The sequence below is a fragment of the Dasypus novemcinctus genome, chromosome 31 (assembly GCF_030445035.2).
Source record: "Dasypus novemcinctus isolate mDasNov1 chromosome 31, mDasNov1.1.hap2, whole genome shotgun sequence".
Lineage (NCBI taxonomy): Eukaryota > Metazoa > Chordata > Mammalia > Cingulata > Dasypodidae > Dasypus > Dasypus novemcinctus.
In genome coordinates, this window is record NC_080703.1 from 34,073,300 (window position 1) to 34,082,435 (window position 9,136).

Sequence of the window (9,136 nt, forward strand, 5' to 3'; positions counted from 1 at the left end):
TAATTCGACTGTCAATTAAACTGAAAAGCAACAATAGCAAATCCCCAGCAAATAAAGTATAATTCCTCTCAACGACAATTATCTGCTTATTACTGTCTGGCTTTGAGGGCTTAAAAATACAAACACCTTTGCTATGTCTGAGCAAAACAGGGCTCTTTTTTCTTTTCTTTTCAAAAGCTCTCAGGCAGAAAGAAAAAAACAAACAACTTTCTGAGGGGGTTCAAATGCCAAGCCTCTTCTCTAGCATAAGAATCCTCCCGCTATACATATACACTGCACAAAAGAAGTAAGTAGGACTAACCAGTTCTGAACTCTATAGCAAAGTGAGGGCTTGAAACCTCATCCAATCAGCATCCTGCATCAACATAGACATATTAAGTCTAGAGATGTGTGCTTTGCACTCATGAATTTTTTAAAAATATATTTCAACGCCAGTAAAACATTAAAAAGCCCTCCATCGGGGTTTTCTGATGTTGGGGTTTTGATGTTGGAGTCTGATGCTGAAGCCTTAAGCTGGAGCCCCGGGAAGTAAGCTCCCAGAGGAAAGAGAAGCCAGCCCCAGGAAGAGAGGAACCCTGAACCCAGAGAGAAGCAAGACCCTGGAAGGGAGGAACCCAGAAAGCCTGGACCCTGGCAGCTGTCGGCCGCCATCTTGCTTCAACACATGGAAATAGACTTTGGTGAGGGAAGTAACTTAATGCTTTATGTCCTGTTATCTGTAAGCTCCTACCCCAAATAAATTCCCTTTATAAAAAAAAGGCAAAACACCTCCATCAGTAGTCAATCAATTTAAATGATATTTATTGAAAGACTGTTAGGCATTTTGTAAGACATTGGCACTATATAAACAAGTAAGACCCAACCTCTGACTTACGTAAGTTCACAGTTGGGAAGTAGGTGGAAAGAAAGGCACATAAATGATCACATGATCAGATTTCCCAAACTGTAGTCTTCTAGAGCAGAGGTTCTCGACCTTTCAGTTGCATCAGACTTACCCAGAGCCCTTGCTAAAAACCCAGGCTCATGGGCCCACTAGTGTTTCTGACCCGAGAGGCCTGGGGTAGGGCTGGGAAGCTGCATTTCTAACCAGTTCCCCCAAGATGTTGATGCTGCTGGGCTGAGGACTACACTTCTAGAAGGAACCAACTAAAGACAAAGGCTGGGGAAGCAGATTTGGCTCAATGGATAGAGCATCTGCCTACCACATGGGAGGTCCAGGGTTCAAACCCCGGGCCTCCTGAACCGTGTGGTGAGCTGGTCCACGGGCATTGCTGATGCACGCAAGGACTGCCGTGGCACACAGAGGTGTCCCCCGCATAGAGTCCCACGCACAAGGAGTGCGCCCCATAAGGAGAGCTGCCCAGCGTGAAAAAAGCACAGCCTGCCCAGGAGTGGCGCCGCACACACGGAGAGCTGACGCAGCAAGATGAGGCAACAAAAAAAGAGACGCAGTTTCCAGTGCCACTGACAAGAATACAAGCGGACACAGAAGAACTCACAGCAAATGGACACAGAGAGCAGACAACTGGGGGGTGGGGGAAGGGAAGGGAAAGAAATTTTTAAAAATAAAAAAAAAGTAGCAGGTGTGCTTGCCCGTGAGAATGCAATCACGGAAGATGCTTTGCGCAGAGGTCACAAACTTGAAGGCATGGGAACCCTGCCCACTGGTAAAATACGGTCCAAGAGGGAGTTCCCTGAGCCAGCGAGTCACAGCAGCAATTCTCCCTTCATTCCAGAGGAGCTGGGAAGGCAGGTGAGTGAGGGGTGGAGAAGTTCTCTCCCAACCAGTCAGAGGCAGAGGAATGGGGAGGGGGCAAAAGCAGTTCCCTCCCCACAGGCTACCCAGACAACTGGACCATGCCCTGGGAGCCACACTTTACAAGGCTGAACTCTGGGCCCCTTCTCGAGTGGCCCTGCCCTCAGGCGAAGGGGACTCGCCTCCACAGAGCCCGTGCCCTCTCTAGACCAGGCTCCAGGTACCTGGAATTCCTTGTCCGAATGGCCCCAAGCCTGCTTCCAGGGCCTGTACCAACCTCTTCCCTTGATTTGCCCACACTGTCAGCGCCACAGCGCTAGCCCCAAGGGGTGGTCACGGGGGTGAGCGTTTGGGGATTGGACCTGGCCGCTGGCGTCTCCACGGCTCAGGAGCACGCTGGCGCTGGCGGCGAGGGCAGCCCTGATCCGTAGCATTTATTGATTTCTGTGATATCGATATTCCCATCATGCCAAAATTTCCAACTATCCATGTGCTATCAACCCATCTGCAAAATTCCTGAAAAATCAGCAGCTGGGAAGCAGCTGTGGCTCAATCGATTGGGCTCCTGTCTACTTTATGGGAGGCCCTGGGACACAAACTCCTTGTGAAGGCGAGCTGGCCCACACCCCATGGAGAGCTGACGCCGCAAGGTGACACAACAAAGGGAGACAAGCAGACACAGAAGAACGCGCAGCAAATGGACACAGAGAGCAGACAGCAAGCAAGCCACAAAGGGGGAGGGGGGTGGATTAATACATTTAAAAATAACTCTTTAAAAAAAAACCAGCGGCTGGCTCTCCTAAGCTCATAAGAGGCTCCTCCAGCACACCACATGCTGTGGGTCAAGTCAGGAGTGGAAGCAGAACGAGAGTGGGCAGGGCCTTCATTTGTATTCCTGCAAGTTTAAGAGGTGGGCCTGGCTCTTCACCGATAGTCTCCCTCCTGTATCCACCAGTACGTTTCCTTCGTCTCCGCTCTTGGTGACCATCAAGGCTGGGCTCATAAATGAGGGCCCTTTCTCCCTAACATCATTTCATGTGGAAGACAACAGTGGTGATTGCCCACCCAAGAGCCATTCCCCATCCTTCTTCTTTCTGGAAGAGCCTGCTGCAGAGGCTGGAAAATGCTAGATTCTTGCTTTCCCAGGCTCCCTTGCATCACAAGACCCAATCTGGCCAGTGGAGCCTGAGAGGTAGAGTGGGGGCTTTTGAGGAAGGTGAGTAAACGGGAGGAAGGCCTTTCCTCTTTTTCCCAGGACAGAGTTGTTTCTGCTGTGGCAGCCAGCAGGCAGCCACAAAGGAAAACGTTACAAACACGCACCGGGTGACAAACTAGGGTCAGAAGCTCCTTGGTTCTTTTTTTTTTTCCAAGGGTTTTTTTTCTCCCCCCCTCCCTCTATTGTTTCTCTCTGTGTCCATTTCCTGTGTGTTCTTCTGTGTCTGCTTCCATTCTCATTAGGCGGCTCTGGGAACCGATTCTGGGACCTTCTGGGGTGGGAGAGAGGCAATCGCTCTCCTGCACCACCTCAGCTCTCTGTCTGCTGCGTCTTTTATTGTCTCTCCTCTGTGTCTCTTTTTGTTGCATCCTCTTGCTGTGCCAGCTCTCTGCATGGGCCAGCACTCCCGAGAAGAGCAGCACTCCTGCATGGGGCAGCACTCCGCACAGGCCAGCACACCACATGGGCCAGCTTGTCTTCACCAGGAGCCCTGGGCATTGAACCCTGGACCTCCTGTATGGTAGATGGGAACCCAACTGCTTTAGCCACATCCGTTTCCCCTCCTTTGTTCTTTTTTTTAAAATCCAGTTTTGGCTTTTTTTTTAAAGATTTATTTTTATTTATTTCTCTCCCCTTCCCCCCACCATTGTCTGCTCTCTGTGTCCATTCGCTGTGTGTTCTTCTGTGTCCACTTGCATTATCTGGTGGCACTGGGAATCTGTGTGTCCTTTTGTTGCGTCATCTCGCTGTGTCAGCTTTCTGTGTGTGTAGCACCACTCCTGAGCAGGTTGCATTTTTTTTTGCTCAGGGCAGCTCTCCTTACAGGGCGCACTCCTTGCATATGGGGCTCCCATATGTGGGGGACACCCCTGCATGGCACGGCACTCCTTGCGCGCATCAGCACTGTGTGTGGGCCAGCTCACCACATGGGTCAGGAGGCCCTGGGTTTGAACTCTGGACCCCCCATGTGGTAGGCGGACACTCTGTCAGTTGAGCCACATCTGCTTCCCCTCCTTTGTTCTTGATGGCATTGTTGAGTCACTGTACCAGCCTGGGAGCTCCTAAAAAAAAAAAAAAACAGCAACAACAACAAAAACTATGGTACATCCATACAATACAATGGAATACAGTTAGCAATAGAAATGAACAAACTACTGATACAAACAATAACATGGATGAGGCTCAAAAGCCTTAAACAAAAGAGTACATACTGTAGCGATTCCACTTATATACCATTTTAGAACAGGCTACTGTAATCAATGGTGGAAAATCTCAGCTGTTGTCGCTGCAGCAGTGGACTTGCCTGGAAGTGACATGAGGGAACTTTCTGGAGAGATGATAATATTCTACATCTCAGCTGAGCTTTAAGTTACACAGGGAGTACACATTTGTCAACACATAGTGAATGGACCCTAAAGATCTGTGCATGTATTGTACGTAAATTTTATATCAAAAGAACAAATTGTAGATCCATATTCAACTCTAGTAAATCAAATGCAAGCTGAAATATTTAGGAGGAGGTGTACCAAGGCCTGCAATTTACTTTGAAATGTATCTTTTAAAAAAACCCACAGAAGATGGAACCGATGGATAGAAGAATGGCTAGATGGATAGATATGTAATAAACAAGTATCATTAAATGTTAACAGTAAAATATAGGTGGTGGATATATGGGTGTTCCCAGTAAAAACTCTTTCAACTTGACCAGCTAAAAAGTGTTCGAAAGTGACAAGGGGTGAAAATTTTTGTTTTAGATGGCAAAATTTTCTTAATTAGAGGGTTGGCATAAAATTGAAAGGATTTAGAGGAAGAGGTGAGGATCAACTACAGAAAATTTTACTTTTCTACACTTTCAGTACAATATTTTACACTTTTGTTGGGATAAAAAACTAGAAAGTACTACTGTACAGGCAGGGTCTCCACTTGGAGATAAACACTTCACCTGAAATTTCACCTACAACTTCTAGAACACTGCTGGGAGGGCCCCAGAGCCCCTTGCCAGAGGTTTCCCGAAGCTCCTCGCTCTGTGTGCCCTTCTTCAGTCCCCTTCAGCTGCCCCTTTTGCCAGGCAGAGGCACCTCGGGGGACAGGAAGCTCCTACGAACATCCCGCCTCCCAGCGCAATTCCTGTCCCTGATCCCCCAGAGATAACTGGAGAGCTGAGGGCACTGTGAGCCCTGAGCACCGAGGCAGGGACGGGGGAGCAGGGGGTCATGCCACAAGGAGAGCGGGCAGGGACATGCGTGTCGGGAGACCACCAGCCTGCCAGCTGCGGGGCAGGGTCCCACCACGAAGGCAAGGGTGGTCTGAAAACCCCATTGCAGGAGCCAAGTTTTCTGCCCCTCCCTTTGCACTCTCCGCTCTCTGGCTTTTTTTTTTTTTTAAGATTTATTTATTTTATTTCATTTATTTATTCTCCCCTCCCCTTGTCATCTGCACTTGCTGTCTGCCGTCAGTTCTCCCCGGTGGTGCGCGCCAGCTTGCCTTCACCAGGAGGCCCGGAAAATCGAACCCGGGGCCTCCTATATGGTGGGCGGGAGCCCAATCACCTGAGCCATATCCGCCTCCCACTCTCTGGCTTTTAAAAAAACCAGTGCTGGGAAGCGGATTTGGCTCAACGGATAGAGTGTCCGCCTACCTCATGGGAGGTCCAAGGTTCAAACCCAGGGTCTCCTTGACCCGTGTGGAGCTGACCCACATGCAGTGCTGATGCACGCAAGGAGTGCCGTGCCACGTAGGGGTGTCCCCTGTGCAGGGGATCCCCAAGAGCAAGGAGTGCACCCCATAAGGAGAGCCACTCAGTGTGAAAAAAGTGCAGCCTGCCCAGGAATGGCACCACACACACGGAGAGCTGACGCAGCAAGATGATGCAACAAAAAGAGACACAGATTTCCCAGTGCCACTGACAAGAATATAAGCAGACACGGAAGAACACACAGCGAATGGACACAGAGAGCAGACAACGGGGGGGGGGGGGGGGGGGGGGGGAGGCGGACGGAAGGCAGGGAAGGGGAAAAAAAATAAATAAAACAAAAATCCCAGGGCTGTTAACATAACCTATCACAAACGTTTGCCCTAGAAGGGCTGCTGGAGGTAGTGGAGTTAAAACCGCCCACCTCACAGGATCTGAGCCCGGAAATGAGAAGGGAACTTCCCAAGAAGAATAGTATTGGGAAGATACTTGGGAAGATTCTTCCCAAGAACAGTATTGGGAAGAACAGAACTTCCCACTGAAGAGAGTATTGCGGCTTGAAAAGGCATCCATCCTCCTCAGTAAAAGTGGAGCATATTCAAAAATCAGATACATGAATTCTTTCATACCTTGTAGGACACATGTCTTATTTTCACTATCCAGAAGCACTAAGTCAATTATTTCTGCCCCTTTTTGAGTAAGCCTGGAACACTGAGAGTATGTGCTGGAATATAAAGGACCTTCCCAATATAATCCTTTTTATTATTATTGTGGTGAATATATCTATGTATTACATAAAATTTGCCATTTTGACTGTTTTTAAGAGTACAACTCAGTGGCATTAATTACATTCACAATGTTGTCCAACCATCAGCACAATTTCCAAAATTTTCAACCCAAAACAGAAATCCCGTACCCATCAAACAAGAGTCTCTCACTTCCCCCTCCCTCAGTCCCTGATACCCTCTAATCAACTTTGTCTCTACGAATTTGTCTTTTCTAGATATGTTATACAGCGGAACCATGCAATATCTGTCCTTTTGTTTCACTTATTTCACTGGACATGTTTTCAAAGTTCATCCATGCTGCAGCATATACCATAACTTCATCTCTTTTTAATGGCTGAATAATAGTCCATGGTATGTATCTACCATATTTTATCTATCCATTCATCTCTCAACGGACATTTGGGTTGTTTCCACCTGTTGGCTTGTGTGACATTCACCTCTGGCCATTTCTCCTTCCAAGCAAAATGAACAACCAGGAGCACTGCTCAAATTCCACCCACTGGGAGGACTTCTCACCTGTCCTTCTGGAACATCCCAGACCGGGGCTGCAATGCTGCAGCTGTCCACTGTCGGGTGGTACCTGCGTGTCATGCAGAACCGTCTGTAAACTCAGTCAACTGAGTGGAAGGAGCTCCCCAAGAGGCCACCGCTGTGGGCTGGGAAAGAGAAGGTAATGTGGCAGGAGTGGGGCCGTGGGCATCTGGGCCACTTCCTCGGGTAACTTACTTGTTCCTTCAGGACCTGCCTAAGCCCTCTCTCCTATATACCACTTCCATTTTAGACTGAATGCTGCTGTGCACGCCCAGCTTTATGGCTTGGTGGGCCAGACAACACCCAGTTCATGATAAGCACCACAAGTGTCGTGGTAACTTGCTGGCCCGTGGTTACGCGGTCGGTCTCTACTAAGACCAGCAAAAGCTGTTTCTCAAAAGGAGAGTAGTTATCTGGAGAGGATGGCAAGGCTTTGCTCCAAAACCTGAACAGTCTGCATTGTGGTTCTGCAAAAGGCTCCAGATGGCATCTCTGCATGCAGTTTACAACCTTAAAACTCCCCATTTCAACCACATTCATCTGTATCATTAGTGAGGATACCTTCGCAGTGTTGTGCTACCATTACCAAAATTTTTTCGTCACTCAGATCAGAAATTCTTTACCAATTAAGCATTAATTCATTACCTATCCCTACGCCAGCCCCTAGTAACCTGTATTCTAGTTTCTGAGTCTAAGAATTGACTTATTCTAATTATTTCATATCAATGAGATCGTACAATATTTGTCTTTGTATCTGGCTTATTTCACATTACATGATGTCTCAAGGTTAATCCATGTTGTTGCATATATCAGAACTTCATTCCTTTTCACGACTGAATAATATTCATTGCAAGTGTATAACACATTTTGTTTACCCATTCATCTGTCTATGGATACTTGGGTTGCTTCTCTCTTTTGGCAATTGTGAATAATGTCACTATGAACACTGATGCACAAATACCTGTTTGAGCCCCTGCTCTCAATTCTTTTATCTACCTAGAAGTAGGATTGCCAGATCATAAGGGCCCACAATCTTCTCTTACTGCTTTTAATGGTTTGTTTTCAGGAGGCATCAGGAACCAAGCCAGGGACCTCCCATGTGGGTGGCAGGAGCTCAACCACTTGAGTCACATCCGTTCCCCCAAAGGCTTTTTTTTTTTAAAGATTTATTTATTTAATTAATTACCCCCCCACCCCGGTTGTCTGTTCTCTTTTTGCTGCGTCTTGTTTCTTTGTCCGCTTCTGTTGTCGTCAGCGGCACGGGAAGTGTGTGCAGCGTCATTCCTGGGAAGGCTGCTCTTTCTTTCGCGCTGGGCGGCTCTCCTTACGGGGCGCACTCCTTGTGCAAGGGGCTCCCCTACACGGGGGACACCCCTGCGTGGCAGGGCACTCCTTGCGCGCATCAGCATTGCGCATGGGCCAACTCCCCACGGATCAAGGAGGCCCGGGGTTTGAACTGCGGACCTCCCATGTGGTAGACGGACGCCCTAACCACTAGGCCAAGTCCGTTTCCCCCAAAAGGCTTTTTAATACATCTTCTCACTCAGTCTTCCAACCACTTTAGGTATTGTATCCTCCTTACAGGTGAGAAGAATTTATTTAGGGGCTGGGGGCATAACATAACACTCCTATTATGAATTGAATCCTTGACTAGGAGCTTCCCCTTTTATCCACTGTCAAACAACTCCATGAGATGGATATTATTATCTCCACGTATGTACAGATCAGAGAAAGGAGTCTTACTCAAAACCACTCTGTTAAAAAGGAGACTCCAAGCTCAGTGCTCCTCTATTATGACAAAGCACTTAAGAGCACACACTGAAGCCCGAAAGTATTGGTCTGAAACTCAACCTTCCATTAGTAGTTGAGTGACCTTGAATCACTGATGTCATCCAATCAAAAGCCCTAAAGCAATCTAATCAAGTTATCTAATCCAAGGCCCCTAAACTGAATTTAATACAATCAAAGGGCCTCATACCCATAGGAATGGATTAATTCAAGACATAATCATTTCAGAGATTCACAAAATTCAAACCATCACACCTCCCAAAAACGAAAAGCCCAGGACAAGATGGCTTCACAGGTGAATTATACCAATCATGCAAAGATTAAAAACCAATCTTGCTCAAACTTAAAAAAAAAAAAAAAAAAAA